Here is a 24,436-nt window from a genome sequence, read left to right on the forward strand (position 1 = left end):
TAGGCAGTAATGATTTGTCCTTAGGATGCCTGGAGTAAACCCTGAATAAAGAGAGGGAAGGAAAAAGAGGAAGCAAGACTGCAGCACACGGAGAGAGGACTGAGGTGTTCCCGAGTTGCTGGAAGGAGCCCTTCCGTGGAGGTGGGGAGGGGATGCGAGGCCAGGAGGCCAGAGAAGGGTCACTGGGCGCCCAGTCCGAGGGGGCGGGGAGAAGGGGAGGGGGCCTTTCGGAGGCAGCGTCTGATCCGCCAGTGAGGGCGTGCAGTCAGTCCCAGCCTGCGTCTCTTTCGTGCTTGGGGGTGGGACTGGAGCTTCAGAGCTGTCTGATTGTTGGGAGGGAAAAGCAGCCTCCCTGGCTCTCTGGATGGATTGACTGGAGATGGATCGAATTACACCATTTGCCGTGCTTGGGTTTGTTTTGCTCTTGCTCTGTCCCGCTGCTGAAAGGGCTGGTGGCGAGTTTCGGGATTATACCGAGGAAACCAAAACCTAAGAAGACCGGATTTTTTTCTCCCCTCTTATATATTTTTTTCCTTACCCTGGTGGGTTTCACGCTTCCTTGCCAGCCTCCCCCCATGAGGTAAGCGCTTCCTTTAGAAAAAAAAAGAAAAAAAAATATTTGCCACTGTCCAAAAGGGGTGGGTGGGTGGGTGGGAAGACCCCCAAATCCCCGGACTCGCAGCCCTGCCTCTCTCTCTTTGCATGTGTGTGTGCATATAGATAGACAGATATTTATAGTGTCGCTGGAGAGTTGATTTCTTTTGCGAGGAACCCTGTCAAGCCTGGCGTGCAAGGAGCACACCGAGTCGGAGTAGGGGAGGTTATTTGTACTCGCCTGTGGCCAGCTCCTCTGCTTTGCTTGAGGTTTGGGGGGGAGGGGAAACTTGGAACGGAAAGAGGTACTCTTCTCTTAGCGCACCCGCTACCTAACTCCCACCCCCCAAAAAATAAAAGGCAGAAAGAGGGGGAAAAGTTGCTTGCCCCCGGTTAGGTCTATGCTGCTCTCCGCTCCTCCAGCAGTCGGACTGGGGTTCTTTAGGGTGCCTGGGCACGGATGGTTTCTCCAGCGATGGACTGATAGCCGGAGCTAGGGTGGGGACTGGGGATCCCCCACCCCTCCTAGTCGTCCTCCTCCCCAGGCCGGGCCCCCAGACGGCGCTGGCTTGGAGACTGGGACGGAGAAGAGCCGCAGGCTGGAGGAGGGACGGACCCACGAACTCACGAGCCTCCGCCAGCCCCCAGGTCGGCGGCCCACCGGCCGCCCGGGAGGGAGCTGGGCTACCCAGACCTGCGGAGCCAGCCACCCGACGGGGCTACCAGTTCGTGCGGCACGAGCGCTGCAGCCCTGGCTGTTGCTCCCGGGCTCCCGACGGCTCCCGGAGCCTGCCTCAGCACGCCCGCGGCCCCTCCTTGGAGAATCCCTGGGGCCCCGACCCGGGATGCCGAAGTGATCCCACCGAGGGACGGAGGGGCTGCTGTCCCTCCTCTCCAGCCCACCCCTGCTGCCGGAGCCTGCCGCAGCGGCTGGGGCTACGGGTTGGGGGGTCCTTACCCTCCTTCCATTCCTCTGCCACCCCACCCCATCCCTTCCCCACTCCTCCGTAACTTTCAATGCTTTGTTCTGCTCGAAATGATTTACGGAAGCCTCTTGGACGGGGCTTCCGCTAGGCTGTAAGAGCCGGGCACTGGGATGTGTTAGGTTTCCATCTACCCATCAATTATGGATGGAAACAAATGAGGAAGAGTCAATTTTGCATGAGTCCCTTCGCGAAGTCGAGGGGCGTCCTCCTGCCTGGAGCCGCCTCTTCTTTTGAAGGCAACTGGCAAAGGGGGGTGGGGGGAAAGACGAAGGGGAGGGTGATGGGGGAGTGGAAGGTAGGAAAACTTTCTTTCCCCTTTCTTTACGGTGATTATCTATTTGTTCCAGCTCTGCAGAAACTGATACAGCAGCTCACACTAGGTAATTTGGAAGGACTTAAATAAGGCTCCTCTATTATTTATAACTCTTGGATTGAAATGAAAGGTCATAGAGGACTTGGAGGTGTAGATGAGCCTTGGGTTTGAAAGATTCCTCGAAAATTGACTCCCAGAACCGTTGCTGTCAGGTGATTGAAAATAATCCTGTACCTAAAAGATAAATGTCATAGAGTGAGAGGGGGAAAAAATAAGTGTGGGTATTAATTGGATCCTTTCAGAAAATCATTTTGACCATTCCTGATGGTCATCAGCTTATTAGCAATGCTATATACTGCACAGTACTCCGACCACCCAGTAGTACTCGCTGTATTGCTTTTTCTACTAGGAAGGGGGAGGGGGGTGCGATTTAGAACGCCTGCTTTTAGAAGCAGTGAGTGTGCAGTTGGTCACAGACAGGATTGGATAGGGGAATGTGGATGGTTCAGGGCAAGTTCATTCCCACTTATGGAAAAACATCTCAAAGCCCATGACCTACTGACAGTAGGTCAGTAGTGTCATCTTTACTCGGAAGGAGGACACATTATCATTGTATATATGTAGATGGGGGTGGGGAGGGGGAATGGACTTAACCCTTGCTGTATTTTTAAAATACTTGTGTGTATACACACACAGATATGTGGTTGTATCTCGGGTGTTTACAATTTGGGGAGGGAAGGGAGATTGGCGAGTCAGGAAACCCAACTTTAAAATCATGGCACTGCCATAAAGTATCTTTGTGACTTTGGACAAGTCTCTTTGCTGGGGTTGGGGGTGATGGGAACTCAGTTTTTTCATCTGTAAAATGAGGAGATTGCCTTAGTTGATCTCTAAAAATTCTGTGATTTCAAAACTGCCATGACATTTTCTGAAGCTGTCTTTTCCTGCCAAGAATCCTGAGTTTTATTTTTAAAAGAAAGTATCAGGACTTTGGATATCTTCTACATTTTGGATAATAAAGTTGGCACTTCCCTCATTTCAGCTTTTGGGTCTTCATGAAATATGTCTTAAAACTTCAGGGCAAATATAAGCCTAGGAAAAATATTTGTAGAGAGGATTCTTTAAGATTCCTTCCTTCTCTTCTTGAGGAATCTTATCCCAGGAAGCTCAGTGTGAGAGGGTTTGCTGTTCTTTTGTGCTATGAAAGAATACAATTTTATGCTGCTTTATTCATGCTGGGGGAAAAAAAAAACCTATCCACCTCCTTAGCGTATGTATCTAATTCAGCAAATTAAGTTGTATGTAGTCAAGTTTAACGTAATGAGTGACAGGCACATTATATAAACATTTACTCTGGCTTAGATAAATAGAACTTGCCAGTTGAGCTCTTCGATTTTGGTCTCTATTACATTAATTTAAACCTTTTACAGCAAATTCATATGTAGTTCAGCTGTAATGAAGGTGTTGGGGAGAAAAGACTTGTGTAGAATCTATGCTTTGAATTGTTTCTAAAGTGTCTCTAAACCTACCTCAAAGGAAAGGTACTTTTGAGAAGGCCAGACATAAGGTAAACTTAAGATTTCCAAATGTTCAAATGTTTTATTTAGGAGACCAGTCACTTCTGCTTGTATCTTAGTTACCTTAAACAACTACTTTTTTTTTTTTAATCCTGTAGGATATCACTGCCTATGCTTGTTTCTAGTAAGGATGCAAGGTAGTTCACATCATCCTCTAAAAGATTTCAGTGATGCAGAAGAGTGTGCCAAGAATATAGTAGCTGCCCTATCATCTAATAGATAGTTCTTGTTTGATTTAAAGTTGCTTCCCTTCTCCTCCCCCCTCACAACTGGACCATCTGGATATTTCTTATTGGGTAGAATGATCTGAGATGACAGCAGTAAACTCCTTAGTCCTTGGAATGATTATTACAGTTTAGGTTTCCTGAAGCCATAAGAAGTTTATGCCCTTAACTGGGATGAGAGTGTGTGATCACCCTTAGGTGGATCTGTTAGCCCCTTTATTTGTATTTAGTGGGTTATGCCTGTAGTCCTTACGACTGAAACCCTCCCTCTGTTATAGTCATTGGAATCTATTACTTGAAATGCACAAAACTCTATAAACTAAACCCTAGAAACTTTCACCTAAAGATTGTCAATATTGCTCTTGATATTACTGTAAATTGGTAGGGATAATCCTTGGGAAAGCATGTGCTGTTAAGTAGCTTTGTCATTGTTCTTGAGGAAAACACATGATTTTTCGAGAAGAAGCAGGAAGGGAATAACATGAAATCAGATTCGTTTCTGCACTACATATGGAATATAACATGTAGTCAATCAGTCATTAAGTGTTTATTAAGTACCTACTGTGTGCCAGGCACTGTGCTAAGCACTGGGGATATAAACAGAGGCCAAAATAATCCTTGGTACCAATGAATTCACAGTCTAATGGAGGAGACAACTTGAAAACAACTATGTTCAAACAAGATATGGACAGGGTAAATTAGAAATAATCAATCAATGGAAGGCAATAAGGGACATCAGGAAAGGCTTCTTGTAGAAGATGGGATTATGTCTATGGAAATACATGTATGGCTCCATATTTCCTCTTGGTATTGCCATAGAAAGTAGACCTAATCATTATGACATGACAGGTTAAAATTGTATCTTTTTGTTTTATGTGTGTATGTGTAAAGATAGATAGTCTGGATCTGTGATTTTCATCAGTGAATGGGACTCCCTGTGTGGAGGCTCCCTCTATCAATTCAAACTGGCAACTAATTTGCAAGTTTTAAGGAGTTGCTAGGGAACTGAGGTGTAAAATGACTTGCCTACAGTCAAACAGCCTCTACCTATTCAGTGATCCTGGAAACCCAGGTCTTCCTGACTTCAAGGTTTTTTCCTTTAGGCACTGTGCCAGGCTGCTGTAAATTAATGTTCTTTATGACTAGACATTGGAGGATGTTTGTCTTTATGAGAGGAGGAAGGGGAGAAGGGGAGTTTGAGGCCATCAGATCCATCGGTCTCAAAGGCATTGTGCTAGGTAATGGTGTCAGATGAACCAACTCTTTTTGTCTGGTTTTTTTTTCTTCCTCATTTAATGCTAGCCCTTCACATAAGGACAAGGTGAGTACATATCTTCCTTTCAAGTCACATGAGTATTTTATTTTAGGAAAGGATAAAAACAAGATTAAAGACGTAGAGGACCAATCTGGTGGAATTACTGGACTTGGAGTTAGGAAGATCTAGGTTAGAAGTCTGCTTCTGCCACTTATTTTTTGACCATTGGCCTCAGTTTATTCATCCATAAAATGGAGGTGATAATAATGCCTACCTCACAGGCTCCTTGAGGTTTTCAGTCCTTACTAGTAAAACTTGTATGTTGTTCTTTCACTATGATGGTTGTTAAAACAGGTGTGCTCTCTTTTCCCAGGCTCTCATAAGCTAGGATGTTTAGAGTTAAAATCTGAGCCATCTTTATTTGTTTTGAGAACAGCTACCAGCTTCCAATTCAGCAGAAAGTTTTTTCTGATCTGCTCCCATGTCATATGTAAAAAATAAATCATATTACTGTAGCAACCTGACAATACCATTCTCAATTGCTGTGGGGACTGACTGTCTTGAGTTTCCTTCCTCAGACTGACAACAATGGTAGCGTAGCTAAAATTGAGTTACTTCCTTTTGGTCAAGTGGGAAAACGGCTAGATGGTCTTTATTTTCAAAAGCAAGTGTTTATGGAAGCAGTGAAATCAAATCCGGGGACACAGTATAGAGCACATGAGGTGTCCTTCTTTCTCAAACTTTTCTTTTCCATTAGGCTTTTGTTAACTAACCCAGATTAGCATTTTAACAACCCTGAAGTGAACTTCTGCCATTCTTTCGACTTGGACACAGTATGTATATCATCCATCATTCTGTCCTTGGCCACAACAGGCTACTGGCTCCATAACCATTTGGAGCTACACAGAATTCATCCGACTGTGAACAGCACAGCTGGCTATAGCAATTTTTTCTTCCACACTACTGGCATCATTGTCTGGTTTTGGTAACTAAAGTTAACATCCAGAACAGGAAGTTTCTTTTGTTTGCCAACCTGGGTCAAGTCCCTCCCTCATCCAACTTGGGGGGCACACCTGCAGAAAAGTCATAGTGGGGGGGAGGAGCACCTATGGGCATTTTTTTAATTGGGGAATCACCCTAACTTTAATGTAGATTCCTATGTAGCCTCTTCAGGCTTGATTATTAAACCACTTGAGTAATGGAATTAGAAGGAGCTGCCCAGACGCCACTCAGACTGGACTTTGAGAATACCGTATATTTTGAAAAGAAGAAGACAGAAATTAAAGTAGTTTATAGCCCGCAGTTCCACTTGACAGAAAACAGAAAGACCCAGACTAATTCTTTGGTGAACTACACATGTTATTGCTACATCTTTTTTTTTTTTCTCACAAAGGCAAACACGTGATTTAGCTAAATCTGGGCCCCGTGTCTAATAGTTGCACCAGATGCTTTCTGCAAGATTTTTTCCCCCCTTTTTGCAATAAAATGAAAGGCATGAATCATCATAGTAAAATCAGTTCTCCATAGGTTGATTATTTGTAACCTTTTTCTGACCTGTTTTTGAGGGTTTTTTTAGCCTTCTAAAATCAGAAAGTTCTGTTGTTAGAAGAGAACATTAGTTAATCAGCAAATGTTCATTAAGCACTTGTTGTATATGTGCTAAGCATTGAGATACTAAGATAGAAAAAAATTTCTCTCCTCAAGGAGCTCCTGTTCTAATAGCAGAGATAGCATATATGCATATACAGCATGTGGATTATACTGTATAAATATATAACATGCACATACACACCCACTTAAATGCCTTGTATCTGTTGTATATGTGTGTTTTATATATATATATATATATGTATCGTATTATATATGGCAGAGACATATGATGTAATGGTGTTGAGGCTACCAATGGCATGTGTGTGTATACACACACAGAGATAACAACACAAAACAGATACAAGGCATTTGTGCATATATATATGCATATATATATGCATATATATAAACATACATAACACATACACATAAAACAAATAGAAGGCATTTGCAGTGGGAGAGGGGCATGAAAGGTAAGGAGGGAAGAGCACCCCAGACAGGAGGAATAGCCAATGCAAAGGGATGAAGATAGGATATGAAATATTTTGTGTGAGGACCAGTAAGAAGGCCAATATGGCTGTATTATAAAGTGTGTAGAGGGAAGTAATGTGTAATAAGATTGGAAAAATGTCAAATAAAGGAGATTATATTTGATTCTCAAGGTAACTGGGAGCCATTTGAGTTGGAGGTGAGGGGAAGTGCCATGGTCAGACCTGTGTTTTAGGAAAACCCATTTGACAGCTGTGTGGAGGACGGTTTCTGAAGTGCAGAGAGAATCAGAATTGTAAGGGGTCTCTCATTTGTATGTTAAGATTAGATTTACTTGATAAATGCAATCACAGAGAAAACTCTACTCACTGACTTTCTGATTATTACTATCAAGAAATGTATAAAATGGGGAGATATAAGCCAGTAGTACTTCTTGACATCATTCTAGGATGACCTACACAAAATCCATCTAAAAGGATTCTCAATAGGAGATGGGGTCTTTCTTCCTGATACTCCTAGTTGTGGATGACTTTGTGCTTTTTGCATCTAGCTCCCAAATGTTTACAGAGCTTCCTACTTGATTGATATCTAAGACTATTCAAAAGAAATCAGTCTAACAATCCAAAAAGGAAAATGAAGTGGATGAAAAATGCCAATTTTCCAACCATGGCATTCAGTTGGATGATTGGTTCATAGAGTTGGTATATGTGTGTATATGAGTGAGTAAGTGAGTGAGTGTGGGGATGTATGTGTGTGTATATCTTAGTCAGACAATGCAAGTAGAATATGAATTGGGCCCAGAATTGAAAGAGGAGAGGAAGAGAGAAGAAAGTAGACTGAGTTGCATTTGGAAAATAGCACAATCTTCTAACAATCTCAAGACTGTGCTCAGATTCAAAGGCCATTTTTTCCCTTTTTTTAAGCTAAGTGTTTTCCCAGCAGTATGGTTGTGTATCATGGAATACCCTAATATGCAAGAAATCAAAATTACAGGTGACCAAAGGATAATAGAGAAAATACATACTAAGGGAGTAACAGATGTACAGCCCCAGTTCTTTACTAATGCTCCACTGGTGCTTATAAAATGTAAAAGGATTAGAGGAAAGCAACAGCATCCTCTATGGAGGAACAATTAAGAACAAGTATAGAAAGTCACACAAGATGGAAAGTCGTGGATGATTTGCCATTTGCACCAGTGTATAATCACAGATCTGTTGAACTATGAAGATATTGAAATAGAGAAATGAAATGCGTTCCTATAGGAAGTAATACTGGTATTTATTATTTGAAACAGGCATGTGACATTTCTTTCTTCATAAATGTTTACATGTTAATATAGCCCCAAAGCAGCTTTGATAATAAGAATGTAGCTTTACTATCTTCTGGCCCCATGATATTTCTGACTTTAGTTTTCATCAAGGAGGGTAAAGATGATAACTTTTATAACAAATTCATATTATATAATGCAATATATACAGTATTTATAGAAGCATCAACATCAAAAAACTTAATCTGAGCCATATTCTTGCTCTGTGTCCTTCAAATTTTCCCCCTTCTGCCCCTAAATTATGACATGCCCCTTTCACAGTATGCCAGAGAAGTATCTTGTCCTGCAATTTTTCTCTTTGTTAAGGTTCCCTGTCCAAGATTGCAGTGGCATAGGACAAATGGTGTTATTTATCACTCTCCTTCAAAAAGTGTTTTTGCTTCTGGTGTGATTGACATTCATTTCCCAGATCTTGGCAGGTGAAGATCCATTATGTATCCTTGTCCCATTTCCCAAGAGTATTTTATTGGCCCCATCAGCAAAGACAGCAAGGGCTGCAGATGTTCAAGCATTAGTAGCATCAGCATGGAGAGAGTAGTATTGTAGTTTCACTCTGTGTTACAACATATATTTTTCTGGGTTATGGTTGAATGAAAGCGTCCTTTTGCTTGTATGAGTAATCAGATCCATCTCTGAGAAATTGCCAACTAGGCTGGTTTTTTTTTCCAGGGGGAGGGCATAAAGGGGTACTTTTAGAGTAAGTTAGATGCTGCTATATTAAAGGTTTGTATTTGGAAAATAAACCCTAACACAGAATGCTGACATGTCACCCTAAGTTCTTCTAAGTACATTTTGGAAAGAAAATCATGGGTTAAAAAGTCCTGGGATTCTTGTATGTGTATAATAAGACCTCAGAAAAAGCTGCAATTACTTTGCCTATGACTGTAGTCTGTACTTAAATTTAAAGGAGGGAGTTGAGCTATACCATGTGTCTCCTTTGGCATGTAGCAGCACAGCAGAGAAGGAGGAGGGCACCTATGCTTTGGGACAGATGAAACTCTGACCAAAATAACATATTCGTTTTCTAGGATTAGGCTGTCAGCAGCCCAGCAGATAAGAACACTGCAGCTCCTGCTGCTGGCCAAGGACTCTCAATGCTATTAAAAGGGTGTTGGGTAGCTCTTTTTAGTTTGTTCTTTGCCGTCATTTATCAGTGGTGGAGTTCCTGAAAATCCTGTGGGTAGTTGGTAGGGCAGGCAGTGGTTCCGTCTGTGTGGTACAGTAAATGCAATATTTGTCATCGATTCCCCTTTTTTAGAGCTTGCCTTAATGGCTAGTCATGGAGTAGCCGGCAGCAGAGGCTTTGAAAGCACACCATACTTCAGACAGAGTGAATGGAATCAACCTTTGGGTGATTTAGTTTAAGGTGCAATGATTTGCTTGGTGATTGGCAAACACTGTCCCAAGCCAGCTGCTATTCAGTGCTACATGTAACCATGGCAAAAGGTAACATTTTACCTCAAATTACCAGTTAGGAGGACTACTAAGCAGATGTGAAGCAAAGCCAGCCTTGAATGTTGCTGCTTCCTTCACGTATGATACCTTTTTAACTTGAGAGGACCAGAGAAATACTTTTAACAAACCAGTCATTTAACCAAAAGGCATTTTGTTAAGTCTTTATTGTGTGCCAGGTGCTGGGCTAAGCACTGTGAGATAAAAAGAAAAAGTAAAAACAGCCTCTACCCTTCAAGTGCTTCTATTTTTAATAGGGGAGACAGGAGATACATATCTGCGTATATATGAGATACATATCTGCGTATATATAAGATACATAAAAAGAGGAAGGAAAAGAGGGAGGGAGGGAAGAAAGAAAGAAGGATTTATTAAGAACCTACTGTTGTTTCATTTGATACTGACAACAACTTTGGGAGGTAGCCATTATTATTATCCCCATTTTACAGTAGAGGAAACTGAGGCAGAGCAGTAAAGGGGCTTGTCCAGGGTCTTGAAGCTGATTTGAACTCAGATCTTCCTGACTCCAGGTCCAGTGCTGTATCTATTACTCTACCAAGTGCCTCTATAGTAAAACCTTAAGGGGGAAACCTGTTAGCTAGCAACAACTGGGAGAAATGAGAAAAGCTTCTTGCCTTTCAGTTGGCAACACAAGATGGCTCTTGAGTTGAGTCTGGAAGGAAAGTCAAGGATGCTAAGTGGTGGAAGTGAGAAGGGAAAGCATTCCAGACATCGGGGGCAGTCAGACTGGAGGCAGCAAAACCTACACCTGTAGGTTGGTTTTGTTTTTGTCTTGGGAAGAATTCTAACACAAAGAAATCTTGTGAATGGGTAGCATTTCAATAGCAATAAAGCACTTTAAGGTTTGCTTTATACACACACACACACACAAATATATATAGACACATGTATATACAAATATTTGTGTAGACATACACATAGATACATATATGTATGTATTATCTCATTTAATCTTCACAACACTGTAAAATAGGTACTATTATTATCTCCATTTTATAGTGGAGGAAACCGAGGCAGAAAGATAAATTGATTTGCCCACAGCCACACAAATAAGGAAGTATCATGTCTTCCTTATCTCCAAGTCAAATACTGTCTATCTGCTTGCACCACTCTATTGCTCCGTGTCAAAGTTAAATAAATGTCTAAATTGAATGCATTGCAGATGTGGCCCACCATGGCCCCCAAACCACATTTCAGACTGTAATTGATGAGAACTGGACGCGTTTCATTTCTCTGAAACTTAAGAGCACCAGGGTTGGAGAAGAGAAGGCTGAAGGTGAATATCTATCTTAAGATTACTGGTTTTGGAACTCTTGACATCAGATGCTTCTTGGAGACCCCAGAATGAGGGTGCCCAGTAAAGCGAAAAGACTGGTGAGAAAGAACATGTTGTACAAAGATCAGCGGAAGGAAAATGGGAATGTGTGACTTAGGAAAGAGAAGACTTAGGCAGCTGGGAACATAATAGCAGTCTTCAAGGATTTCAAGGGCTGTCATGGGGAAGAGGGATTACACTGGTTCTGCTTGATTTCAGAAGGCAGAGCCAGGAGCAATGGGTGGAGGTTAAAGAGACAGATTTTAAGCTTAAGGAAGATCTAGACATGGAGCCAGTGGTCACAGAGAGCAAACGTGGCTTTACCAAGAGTGGGTTATGTCAGATGAGCCTCATTTCCCATTTTGACAAGGTTATGAGTCTGGTGGGTCAGAGGAAGGAATGCAAGAGATAAGAGTTTACCTAGATTTAGTCATTCAGCCATTTGTTTATTCATTCATCCACTCATATGTCTATCCCTTCATTCATTCATTCATTCATTCACTCATCATTTATTTATTTATTCATTCATTTATTTGAATTTGCCTAGATTTTAGCCAAGCATTTGACAAGTTTCTTGTACTGTCCTTGTGGATAAGATGGAGAGATGTGGGATAGATGATAGTGTAGACAGGTGGATTTGAAATTGGTTGAAAGTCTTGAATAAAAAAAAAAGTCATTGATGGTTCAGTATCAGTTTGGAAGAAGGTCTCTCTGTCAGAGTGCCGCATGGATCTGTGCTATTTAAAATTTGTCATTGTCTTAGATAAGGTTATAGATGGCACACTTACCAAATTTGCAGATGATACAGAGCTTGGAGGAATAAGTTAGCTAACACATTAGATGTCAGAGAGAATGGATCCAAAAATATCTTGACTGACTGGAGTGTTGGGCTGAATCTAATAAGATGCAATTAACTCCAGTACTAAAAAAGGGTCTGTGATCTCATTGAAGCACCTGCTCATCTTCTGTGTGATTCTTAAACATATTCTCACATGAGTTCACTACACCTGGTATGCTTGGAGGCCTTTTTTAACATCAGGACACCAATGGTGCAAGCAGTGTATGCAATGGTCATCATTTACTTTCACTCCATGATTGCCCCATATTCTTTTTTGATCCAACCTTTCTTTGATCTCCTTTATACCACTTTTTCTGTGTAATACCTCATTTGTAATGTCTTTTCAGCTTGGTCTTGTCCACCATTAATCAATCATCAGGCATTTATTAAGTGCTTACTGTATGAGTCAGGCACTGGGCGAGACTGAAGGAATACAAAGAGGAAAAAAATGAAATCTCCCCTGCTCTTAAAGAGCTTTCATTCTATTGGGATGTCCTTTGAGTGAACTTAATTGTAATTCTTTGGAGGCTTTCATATGCTATGACTTGTAACCATACAACACCACCATCAGGATGGTGACATTAAAGAGATTTTCCTATTTATAGAAAATTTTTATACACCCATCAAGGGCCTCCTTAATGAGGCCATTAGAAAGGAATAAGCAAGATTTACTAAGCAGTATTCCACAGTGGACCACTTCATTACCAATTACTGTCAACTGATGGCGAGAATACAAATCATACTGTGCATCTTGTTTGTTGGATGTAAGAAAGCATGTGACTCAGTCAAGTAAAATACTTTAAAGGCTGTCTTTTTTTTTTTTTTAAGGCAGTTGGGGTTAAGTGACTTGCCCAAGGTCACACAGCTAGTAAGTGTCAAGTGTTTGGTCTGAAGCCAGATTTGAACTCAGGTCCTCCTGACTTCAGGGCTGGTGCTTTATCCACTGCGCCACCTAGCTGCCCAAAGGCTGTCTTTCAACAAAGTGTCTTGAATAGATATGTTGGAATTCTACAAGAGTCCTCAGATGATATGGTGGATGACCCTTTGATCATTAATAATGAAATAATTACTAATAAGCAGGAAAGTTTCCAAAGGAATGTGACCAGGATGATGAAGAGCTTGGCAGACATGCAATATGAGAATAGGTTGAAGGAACAACAGATATTTATCCTGAAGAAGTGAGGGAAGACTGAGAGGTGGAAGGAAAAGAATGCAAACACACACACACGTATGCTATATATATATTGACCCTGGAGTGTAGAACTAGGAACTATGAGTGGAAATTGCAAAGAGGCATATTTTGACTTGCTATAATAATAAAATAATAATAAAAAAACCCCTAATAATTAGAGCTGTCCCAAAGTAGAATGGACAGCCTTTAGAAATAATGGATTTGCCTAGATTTTAGCCAAGCATTTGACAAGTTTCTTGTGTGGATCTTGTAGGTAAGATGGAGAGGTGTGGGTTAGATGATAGTCTTTAAACCAAAATGGGATGGATGTCTGCTCTTCTGGATCTGTCATAGAGGGGGTCTTTGTTTGGACTACATGGCTTCTGAGGTCTTTCTCATGTCTTAGATTCTGTGATTGGGCATTTCTTTCCTGATCCAAAGTCACAGGCTGCCGGGGCAGCTAGGTGATACCGTGGATAGAGCTAGGCCTTGGAATCAGGAGGACCTGAGTTCAAATCTGACCTCAGACACTTGACACTTACTAGCCTTGTGACCCTAGTCAAGTCACTTACCCCCAACTGCCTCACCAAAAAATAAAAAATAAAAATAAAATAAAAAAAATAAACAAAGTCACAGGCTGCCATCCACCGATGATAGATCACCAGTAAAGCTAGTCTAGGTTGACATAACAAGAGGAAGCTGAAAGTGAAGATCTCGAGTGAGGAAAGAGGTGACTGCAGTTCTGTGTCCAGGAGTGTGCCTGAGACAGTTCTAACCAGTTTGTGGGAACTTACCATTAAATTTTCAGTGTATGCATTTAAACCTGAGAAACTGGCAAACACTGCAAATGAGGGCTTGAATTATTGTTTTGTTAATTGTCTAGACTTAAGAAAGTGTTAATAAAGCAAATTAAATATGAGTGTGTGCATACTTTTTTTTCATAGAGAACATGGTTGTTAAATGTTTATAAGCACACACCTGCATTACTCTATAATCATTCCTTGAGCTCAGCAGGAGTACAGTAGAAGGCCCAGGTAATGAAGGCATCATCAGACCAGATACCTAGGCTAATAATAATAATAACAATAACAATAATAATAATGTTAACTGACATTTATCTAACACTTTAAAGTTTGCAAAGTGCTTTGTAATCATTATCTCATTTGAACCACATAACACTCTTGCATGTACCCCTCTCTCTGTCTCCAGGAAATTGTAACAGCAGCAACCAGTTTTGTTGGGCCAGTAGGTAAGGCCTCAAGATCTATGTATGGGTCTAGGTCTTTAAATTATCACTATGTAGGCCCTAGCCTTATTTTTCTTAATCCCTAATCAGGTCCCTTCCATTTCAGAGGTGGTCAGTAACAGTGGTGGTAGTAGAAATTTTGCCAACTTTAGAAGGGAAGGGGGAGCACTTCCTATTATAAAAAAATATTTTAAGAAAATTCAGTGTAATAAAAATTAATTTATAAAACAGATGAATTAGGGGATAATTACTTAAGCCATCTGCTTTACAAATAGTATATGAGCCCAGAGTGCATTTTAAACATAAGCTCCCCAAGTTCATTTTTAAGACCTTGAAAGATCCTTTACTACTTGACAGAAAGGCCGAGACACTTAGAGAATGTCAGAGCATTTTTTGCAGGTGAGGACACTGGGCTCTGGAGGTCAAGGTCACATAGTCTGTCAATTCAGTGGCATGGCTTAGCTGAGAACCCGAGTCTCTTGTCTGCCAGACCCGAGTTCCTTTCTCTAGACAGCCTCTGCTGCCCAGTTGTTGGGCCACTGTCAAATAAAGATCAGTCAGAAATGAAGACAAAGCTTCTCTGAACTTATAAAATGAGCCATTGGAGAAACAGGATACTGTTTATAAAAATCCAATACGGGCAGCTTTTCAGGAGCACATCTATCGTATAAAGCAAGATACACCTATTGTCTTTTAATGTCCCTGGTTAATGGTACTAGGCACAGCATGAATGCCTGTTAGATTGATGGACTGACTGCCTCACCCTCCCAGAAGTAGAATTCCATTTTTAGACTGGTCCTGAAAAACAGACCAGACTGGTCTAAATTTTCACCCTCAGAAAAGATCTTGAACAAAATCAGCTTGGGAATGAGGAAGGTCTATGTGTTTCTGTTGGGGAGAAGGAGACAAGACAGGAATTTTGTTTTTTTGTTTTTTTGTTTTTTTTTTTTGCTGTTTAAGGAAGGATTACTTTCCATTTCTCGGAAGCTTTCAGATGACTGGGGTGGGGAAAAGACACTGACAACAATAATAACTCACTTTTATATCATGCTTTAATGTTTACAAAATGCTCTCTTTCCTCAAAACAGCACTGCCAGGCAAGTATTATCATGCCCATTTTACAGATGAGGAAACTGTCTCCAAGGTTATTTGAACTCTTATCCATGGTCACGTAGCTGGGGTTAGAAATCAGATACAAAGTCAAGTGTCTTGATTCCAGATTTAACTTTCTGGCCACTCCCCCATACTTTTTTTTTTTAACCAGACCTATGATTACATTAGTAGTGAACTTGGAGAAAGTTCCCTCTCCTAATCCAAGCCAACACTTGTTCTGCAATTTCAGCAGTTCTGCCATGGACATCCAGAGGTTAAATGACTTGCCCAGGATCACACAGTAGGCATCAGATAGGGCTCAAACCCATCTTCCAGCTCACCCAATTGAAACAGAAAAGACGGTGTTAGCAAAGGTCTTCCCTTCCCATCTTATATTTAGCAGGGTTTTCTGTACTGAGGTGACCCTGCAGGCTGATAAAAGGCTTAATAAAAAGGCCAGAATTCAGAGATTTTCCTCAAGCTTCTCTGGTCAGTACTAACACTTAGTACCCTGTACCCTTCAGTTACCATCTCCATTGATTCATGCGGCAAGATAACTAGCAGCTAGGATGCCTGTTGCTTTTAACTAACAAGGAGAACGGTTATAGGAGAGAAAACATTCATAGCTGTCTCAGGAGAGTGTGAATCAAGTAATAAAGCCCGCTCCAAGCTAAATGGCTTCTTTCAGTTTGCAAAGATCTTCACAGGGAAACAGAAATTAAGGAAGCAAAAGGGCAGCTGCTTATTTCTGCTGACTAGCCTCCATAATTTCATAAATGGAGTCCTGGGCCAGTATTTATAGCAACAGTTTTTGATTTAATGATAAACTGAGATAAGGGTAATCAGACTTCATGCTTCAGGGTATAAGGTGATTGTCTGCCACAGTCACGATGGATTTTTTTTTCCCTTTATGCTTTACCCAATTGACTAGATACATTAAAGAGCATAGTTAGCTCTACCCTATAGATCTGGGACTAGGAGAACCCCACCTGTTAGGATGGAACCATGTAGAAGAAGATATTTTCCAGGAAGAGATGGCCCATCATCATTTTATTTGACCACATGTTACACTTTAAGAGAGATGTAGGCCAAATATAGTAGCATGTGTATGTTTGTGTATATATGTATAAAGATATGTGTAGGTATATACATATGCTGTGTGTGTATATATATGCACGTATATATGCACACATATAGACAAATACACATGGGTATATATACACAGATCAGGTCCAGACGCTTATATGGCAAACTGTGCTTTTATAGAATTACTGGTTAATAAAATTATCTTCTCATTTGAATCAATATGGGCAAATGAAAAACCATCTGTATATTATTACATTTGGGGAAAAAAACTTGCTCTCATATTAGAATCATGAATTTTGGATTTTGGAATCAAGAAGTATTCAAATGCAGGTGGTGAATGCTTGGCAAGGAAGCTTATACAGATCTCGATAGCCACGCTTCATGTAGAGGACTGTCTTGAAGGCTGCATGAGCAAGATACTCCTGTTTCTCTTCCTTCAGTAAGCTAACATTGTAAAAAGTTGACAAAGGAAGCAGCCCAGTATATAGTGCACCAGGCCTTACTAACTATGACCCTGGGCAAGTCACTGAATTTCTTCGTGACCCAGTTTTCTCATCTGTAAAATCAGGAATTATTGTCCTTTTAGCCTCCTTCCAACTTTAAATCTATGATACATGAATATTGCTCCTTTGTGCCAGGGTTCTGCTCCAATTTATACTGTATCTCTAGCTTTAAATTGAAAGATCAAACCACTTTTGCTGGACCTAAATGCCCAAAGGCCAACTGGGGAATCAAAGGAACATGGCCAATGGGTCTGATCAATTTACAAAGGATTCCAGTACAAAGTTGCCTGGCGTCTTTTAAGATGTAGTACCCCGATGTTAGTATAATTCTGAAGTTCAGAAGATGAGACCTCTGGTACAATGCTTTTCATGTCTCCATATAATTGAATTGGACAGTTAATAGGATCAATCCCATAGTGATTCTGATCTTTGGAGTCCATTGTATGCAGATACATGGTCAAACCTGTTTTTATTATTGTATATTTATATAGACCCCTTGTGGTGAGTTTCTGGGAGAATTTGGATAAATGTCCCAGGATGGACAAGCATAGATAGGTTTCCATCCATCCACGTCGTTGGAGGAAATATGCGTATCAGTGACATCAGTCAACCAACATTTATTAAGCTTCAGATGTGTAGTGCACTATGTTAAGTGCTGAGAATACAAGGAGAAGGCAAAGACATGGCCCCTGCCCTCTGGGAGATTAGATTCTAATGGGGGAGACAACATGTCAATTAAAAACTACATATGAGATGTATAAAGAGTTCATTGAAGGTAACCTTAGGTGAAAGGCACTAGCATCTAAGGGAACCAAGAAACTGTCTCCTACAGACAGTTAGGATCACAAATCCTTTCAGGTATTAGTCTAGTTCTTCCTTATTAGAGTATATGGGTTCATGTATCTATCTTATTTTTGGTTATTATCATTCGGTCGTTTCAGTCATGTCTCACTCTTTGTGACTGCATTTGGGGTTTTCTTGGCAAAGAGATTGGAGTAGAAGCCATTTCCCTTCTCCAGCTCATTTTACAGATGAGGAAACTGAGGCAACAGAGTTAAGTGACTTGCCTAGGGTCACACAACTAGTAAGTGTCTGAGGCCAGATTTGAACTTGGGAAAATGAGTCTTTCTGACTCCAGGCCTGGCACTCTATCCTCTGTGCCATCTAGCTGCCTTATCTATCTCATCTATGTCTTTGTAACTCTATAGGGCCTACCATAGAACGTTGTACATAGTAGAGTCTTAATGACTGTTTACTGACTGTTTATTATTATATCAATTTTAAAATCATTTATTGGGGCAGCTAGGTGGCCCAGTAGATAGAGCAACTGGTCCTGGAGTCAGGAGGACCTGAGTTCAAATTCAACCTCTCACTAGCTGTGTGACCGTGGGCAAGTCACTTAACCCTGACTGCCCCCCCAAAAACAAACAAAAATCATCTATTAAGTGCCTACTATGTGTAGGCATTGGGGATACAAAGAAAAAATTAAGCAATTCCTACCCTCAAGGAACCTCCCTCTATTGAAGGAGACAATATGTATGGGATAAGTAAATATGTCTAGACTATCTTATGACATAAATACAAGATAATTTTAGGAATTAGGAAGGGGGTCAGTAAAGCATACAGAAAAGGTCACATTTCAGCTGCATCTTGAAGGAAACGAGATGGATATTAAGGTGGAGGTGAGGATGGGGTACATTCCAGATATGGGGTACAGTCAGTGAATGAAATTAATTGCTTGGGGAAAGTTTTCAAATGGAAATAATCACGTTTCTCTTGGAATTCATGGACTTACACTATCACTGCCTCTGCCCCCCCAAGATCCCCATAATTTTCAGTAATGCTAGCCCTGAAGAGCAGTCTCATGTAAGTGGCTACATTGCACTTACTGTCTTGTTCTGAGATGCATAGCTCCCCTATAGCAATCTCACCCACTGGGGTGATAAACAGTTATCTTATGCCGAGGTGCCACCTGGGCTAATGCCCAAGCCAAGAGTGAGAAAGGAGGGAACTAGAGTAATCTCTCCCTTGAGAAGACGCTTACTGGCTGCCCTGAATGAGAAAAACCATAATGATCATTGTACTTAGATCTTGCCATATCTTGTGTGTTATTATGGTTGATATGGGGAGTACAAGCAGTGATCCTACCATTTTTACTTTCCAACTATTTCCCAACATTTTACTCTAGGATGCAGAAAGGTTTTGTAAAAGTATTTTTAGCAGTCTCTACATCCATATCTGTACCCACCTAGGTAAACCTATGCATATATCTTCGTGTGTGCATGTATGAATGCACCTAGGTATGTGCCCACACTTAAGGTATATTACTGAAACATGTTCATGCATTCATGCAAGCTGTAAAAGTAGAAAACGTGATCCAAATGTTCGGTGCATGGCTCGGAAGAAATGTTATTCTGCCTTTATGGGAAAATTTGCGTGACTGGAACAGAGTCTGTATTTGATTAGGTAGTTTTTTAAAATGCAAGAGTCTTTACAATTGAGGGCAATGCTTCAAAAGAACCACCTAGAACATATTCTAAAATCGGTTTGCCTTCACCAGGCTTCCATGCTCTCTGCAGTCTGTCTTAAATGAGAAAGAGTGACCTCCCTCCTTCCTCCCCCTTCACCTCAAGTGATCACGTTGAGACATTATATATAAATACAGCCTGTAATTACTGAGGTATTCTCATCTACAAGGGAGAAGCATGAACACAAACTTCATTGTTTTTTTTCAATCCTAGTAGACTTTTCACTATGACACAGTCAAATTTTTCCATGGTTTACCTTTCACACAGTAAAGTGATATGCATTTATTAAGTGCCTACTGTGTGTCTAGCACTATGGCTTTGCTGCTTCAAGAAACTTAATTCTTCTTCTTTTTTTAAAGTTAAATTAACTTTGTTACATTTTAAATTCTAAGCTGTCTTCCTCCCTCCCCACCTTACACTAGAGGCCACCATTTTACACACACACACACACACACACACACGCACGCACGCATGCACGTGCATGCACATGTGTGTGTAAAACCATACTATACAGTGCATACTTCTATTTATCAGTGTGTGTGTGTGTATGTAAAACCATACTATACAGTGTATACTTCTATTTATCAGTGTGTGTGTGTAAAACCATACTATACAGTGCATACTTCTATTTATCAGTGTGTGTGTGTGTAAAACCATATTATACAGTGCATACTTCTATTTATCAGTGTGTATGCAAAACCATACTATACAGTGCATACTTCTATTTATCACTCTGTGTGTGTGTGTGTGTGTGTGTGTGTGTGTGTGTGTAAAACCATACCATACAGTGCATACTTCTATTTATCAGTTCTTTCTCTGGAGGTGGAGAGCATCTTCCTTCATAGGTCCTTTGTACTTTATTTGAATGCTCTTGAAACCCCGAAGGCAAGTTTCTTGCATTTGTTTTATTTACTTAATCTTATCCCCATTTGGAAAGTCTTACAGATCCCTTCCCTGCCCCATCATGAGTGCTATTTCTGTATAATCTGAGTCTGTTGCTATCATAAATTATAGCTCATTTTTTTTTTAATAGGGCTTTACAAATTTACAAAGTAGTCACCTAGGTGGCAGGAGGGTTGGAGCACTGGACAGGAATCTTGCTCCTACCTGCCAGGATTGCTAATCAGAGATGCTAACTCTTATACTAGCATGTAACAATCTGGTGAGGCAAACAGGGCAAGTATTACTCTACCCATTTTATAGCTGAGGAAACTGAGGATCCAAAAGATTAAGTGACTTTTGCCTAGATCACAGAGCCAGTAAATGGCAGACTCCAAGTCTGATGCACTATAATTGCATTATGTGGCTTCTTTTTTTTAATAAAGAATCCCACCCTTCATTCCATTCCACTCCCTTCTTTGTGTCAGCTTTAAGACATCCATACCTAGTTCAATCCACTTAAATTATCTATAAGTCCTAGGGTACTGTAAACTGGAGAATGGAGATAGTGTTTATCTCTGCCTTGGGCTACAGCAGTGCAATTCAACAAACCTTTATTGAGTTTCTGCTAGGTATGCTGAGTAGTGATAGACCCTCAAGGAACTTAGAATCTACACAGAGGGACAAAACATGTACATAAATACCTATAAGAAAGAAATGAATACTAGAAGGGAGAGAGAGAAAAAGACTGGAGGAGTACAGAAGGAGAAATTCCTTTTGCTGGTTGGTTAATGATCTCTGACAGTCCATGTTTCCATTTTGTTTACCAAAATGATCCTTCAGTCTGGCTTTATCAAAATACTCCAGAAGACCTTCACTCTCAATAATGTGGAGATTCCTTACAGTCATATATATGGCCACCCATCCATACCCGCTCACCTCGTGTCTTATTATTATTATTATTATTATTATCATCATCATTATTATTATTATTAACAACAACAACTAACACTTATATAGTACTTACTATGTGCCAGGTACTGGGCTAAATGCTTTACAATTATTATTTCATTTGATCCTCACAACAACCCTGCGAGGTAGGTGCTATTATTGTTCTCATTTTACAGATGAGGAAACTGAGGCACCCATAGGTTAAGTGACTTGCCTAATGTCATACAGCAGTAAGTGTTTGAGGTCAAATTTGAACTTGGGTCTTTGCTTCAGGCGCAATGTTCTAACTACTGCACCATCTCATAATTTCACCATACGGGAGTCCACCCTGTTTTCTGGGAGGCTTTCCATGCTTTCTCTTAACACTGAGAGAATACCAGGGGAGTCTATGCACTATTCCACTGATTATCTCCTACCCTAGCTACTCACCCATCTTACATTTCTTTGATGACTTATTTTATTCTGATCTCTTCCTTGTAAGTCCTTGTTTGTAACGTGTTACATCTACATGCCCACCATGAGCCTTTTCTTTGCCTGCTGGCTTTACTTAATTAAAATGTGGCTCTTCAGGGCCAAAAAGTTTTTAAAACCTCTTCTTGCCCCTCCTCTACCTCTAGTCTCTGGAACATTGGGGGCATTAGAAAGAAAAGTGCAACAGCGGGTGAAGTTCTGGCAGCTTCTTTATTACATAAACCTGGCAAACAGCAGCTTTCCCTTGTATTTGTATATCCTCTTCTATGAATGCCAGCCCTGCTCCGTTGTCTTCCCTCCCAGAGGAGACCATTAATCATTTCCAAATAGCTGCCTTTCTGAAATGGAAAGAAGCCGAGGTGATCAATTGCGGGCAAATATGACTTAAGTGAGTGTCCAGTGCGAAGCCTTCATATACCTAAGGCTAGTTTGGTCTACTCCTGTGTGTCCCTCACTAAAGAGTCTGACAGTCCCGGGTGGGAGGGCAAAGGAGAAAGTGCACTTTCTTTGCCTTTGCCCTCCATCTATGTTCTAAAGCCTCAGTTTCCCCATGTAGTGGAAAAATAGGAGGAAGCCCTGGGGAAGTTGAAATCACTACAGCATGGCATCATTACAGTATAAAAACAACAGGCATAGGTGGGGAGGAAAAAGCATTTCTGATCATATTGCTTCCTCAATCAACGGCCAGCCTTATAAAGCATTAGATTTTGACAAAGTCAGTTTTTCTGCAGTGTCTTTGCTTCTGGAGCGAGTCTTTGGAGCATTGGGGTGATGATGCCTGTCACTAGCGAGGGTGGCTATTTGAGCTTGGGAATCTCGGGATTGAAATTATGTATTGATCTACCTTGGGTCACTTTTCTTGTTGGAGTCCAAGGGTCCTAAGTCATCACAGTCAACATGCCGTGAGAGGTTCACAGAAGATCAAAGATCATTCATTCATTTATCATTCAACAGACATTTTTTTCTTTTTAAAAAAAATATTATTTTTATTTTGACCTTAACAAACACCAAATAAAATGACATTTCCATAAACCTAATAGAATGGGGGGGGGGTTGTACATGAGATCCCGCTCTATTGCATATAGCTTGTTTTTCTTTTAAAGTAAGTAATAAATTCAACCTGTGGTTTTCAAAGCTATTTTGCTTTGTACTTCTTTCTGGCCTTCCTTCTTTCCCTTCTCTAAGGTGAATTCTTTAAAGATGCCCCAATAATTGTCTTTTCTTCTTTCTCTTTTTTTTGGCTAATCTATCCGATTTGTCTCTCCCCTCTCTCCCTCATCTTTTTCTCTCCCCTTTCCCATTGTTAAAAGAAAAACAAAGCCCTTGTAATAAATATGCATAGTAAAGCAAAACAAATTCCCACATAAACTTCAACAAACATTTTTTAAAGCCTACAGGACCAATATTATTCTACGGTCTATAGATGTTCAGTGTTGTGAAGGATATCCAGTTGTTTTCTTCCTGGCCATTTTGTTGTCCAGCTCCCTCATTTTACAGATAAGGAAATGGATGTCCAGATAGGTTAGGTCACTTGCCTAAGGTCATACAGGTAGCAAGTGACTATGCCAAAATTTGAACCCAGATACCCTGAAATCCAAAATTCATGCACTTTATGTCAATCCCCCCTTATTGCAGGGGCGATGTGGATTTTGTAAACCGATAAGTGCTGAAGATCCTAAAGGTAACCTCTAATGTATAGTTTAATTGATCAAACAAGAACAATTCCAAGATTAGAACTGATTATTTCTCATCCACAGAACGCCCCAATGGCGCTCACCCAGGACTAGCCAAGTTAGTTTTCTACAAGGCCCTGTGACGTGGGCTTGGCTCTTCAGTCCCCTTTATCGTAGCTGTGCTGTGTGGCTGAAATATTTTTTAAAGCTTTTTTCAAATCATGATGCCTGACTCTTACTTCTCAAAGGTTATACCAGTAATGCAAAGGCTTTAGATGGATTGTACTCTGGAGACCAGCCTAAGTTCTGGGAGTCTAATCAGCCGAAAGTTAGCCACCAGGTGATTTTTTTTTTAATAGTATGAGCAATTGCAATCTCTATTGCTTCAGGGAATACTCCCCCCAAGGATATCACAAATCATTTGAAGTGTGGAAGTAATGTATCTGTCAATAATCAATAAATATTTATTAAGTAGCTACTATGTGCCAGGTACAGTGCTAAACACTGGATATACAAAGAAAGGTAAAGATAGTCTCTGCTTTCAAGGAACTCACAGTCCTAGTAGGGGAGAAAACATGTAAAAAAAAGGTACAACCAAGCTTTCTCTCTCTCTCTCTCTCTCTCCCTCTCTCTCTCTCTCTCTCTCTTTGTATATGCGTGTGTGTATGTATGTATGTATATATGTATACACATATACACATACTCATACACATATACACACATGATATCTGTATCATACAATATGTGTACGTAACACGCATGATAGAACATTGCATATGTGCACATATAACATATGGTATGAGTATGTTATGTATGATATAGGTACACATCACATATGACACAAGTATATGTGTG

The 24,436-nt window shown here is 40.6% G+C and overlaps 1 protein-coding gene across 6 annotated transcripts in view; it reads left to right on the forward strand.

Moving 5' to 3' along the window:
• Positions 1 to 286: 286 nt before the first annotated feature.
• Positions 287 to 24,436, forward strand: part of SEMA6D (semaphorin 6D) — a 71,040-nt gene continuing 46,890 nt past the window's right edge. For all 6 annotated transcript variants that reach the window (XM_027843111.1, XM_027843113.1, XM_027843116.1 and 3 more), the window contains exon 1: positions 287 to 580. The gene's annotated coding sequence lies outside the window, so the exon portion shown is untranslated. The remainder of the gene's footprint in view (positions 581 to 24,436) is intronic.

The sequence above is a fragment of the Vombatus ursinus genome, unplaced genomic scaffold (assembly GCF_900497805.2).
Source record: "Vombatus ursinus unplaced genomic scaffold, bare-nosed wombat genome assembly UNPS02014894.1, whole genome shotgun sequence".
Lineage (NCBI taxonomy): Eukaryota > Metazoa > Chordata > Mammalia > Diprotodontia > Vombatidae > Vombatus > Vombatus ursinus.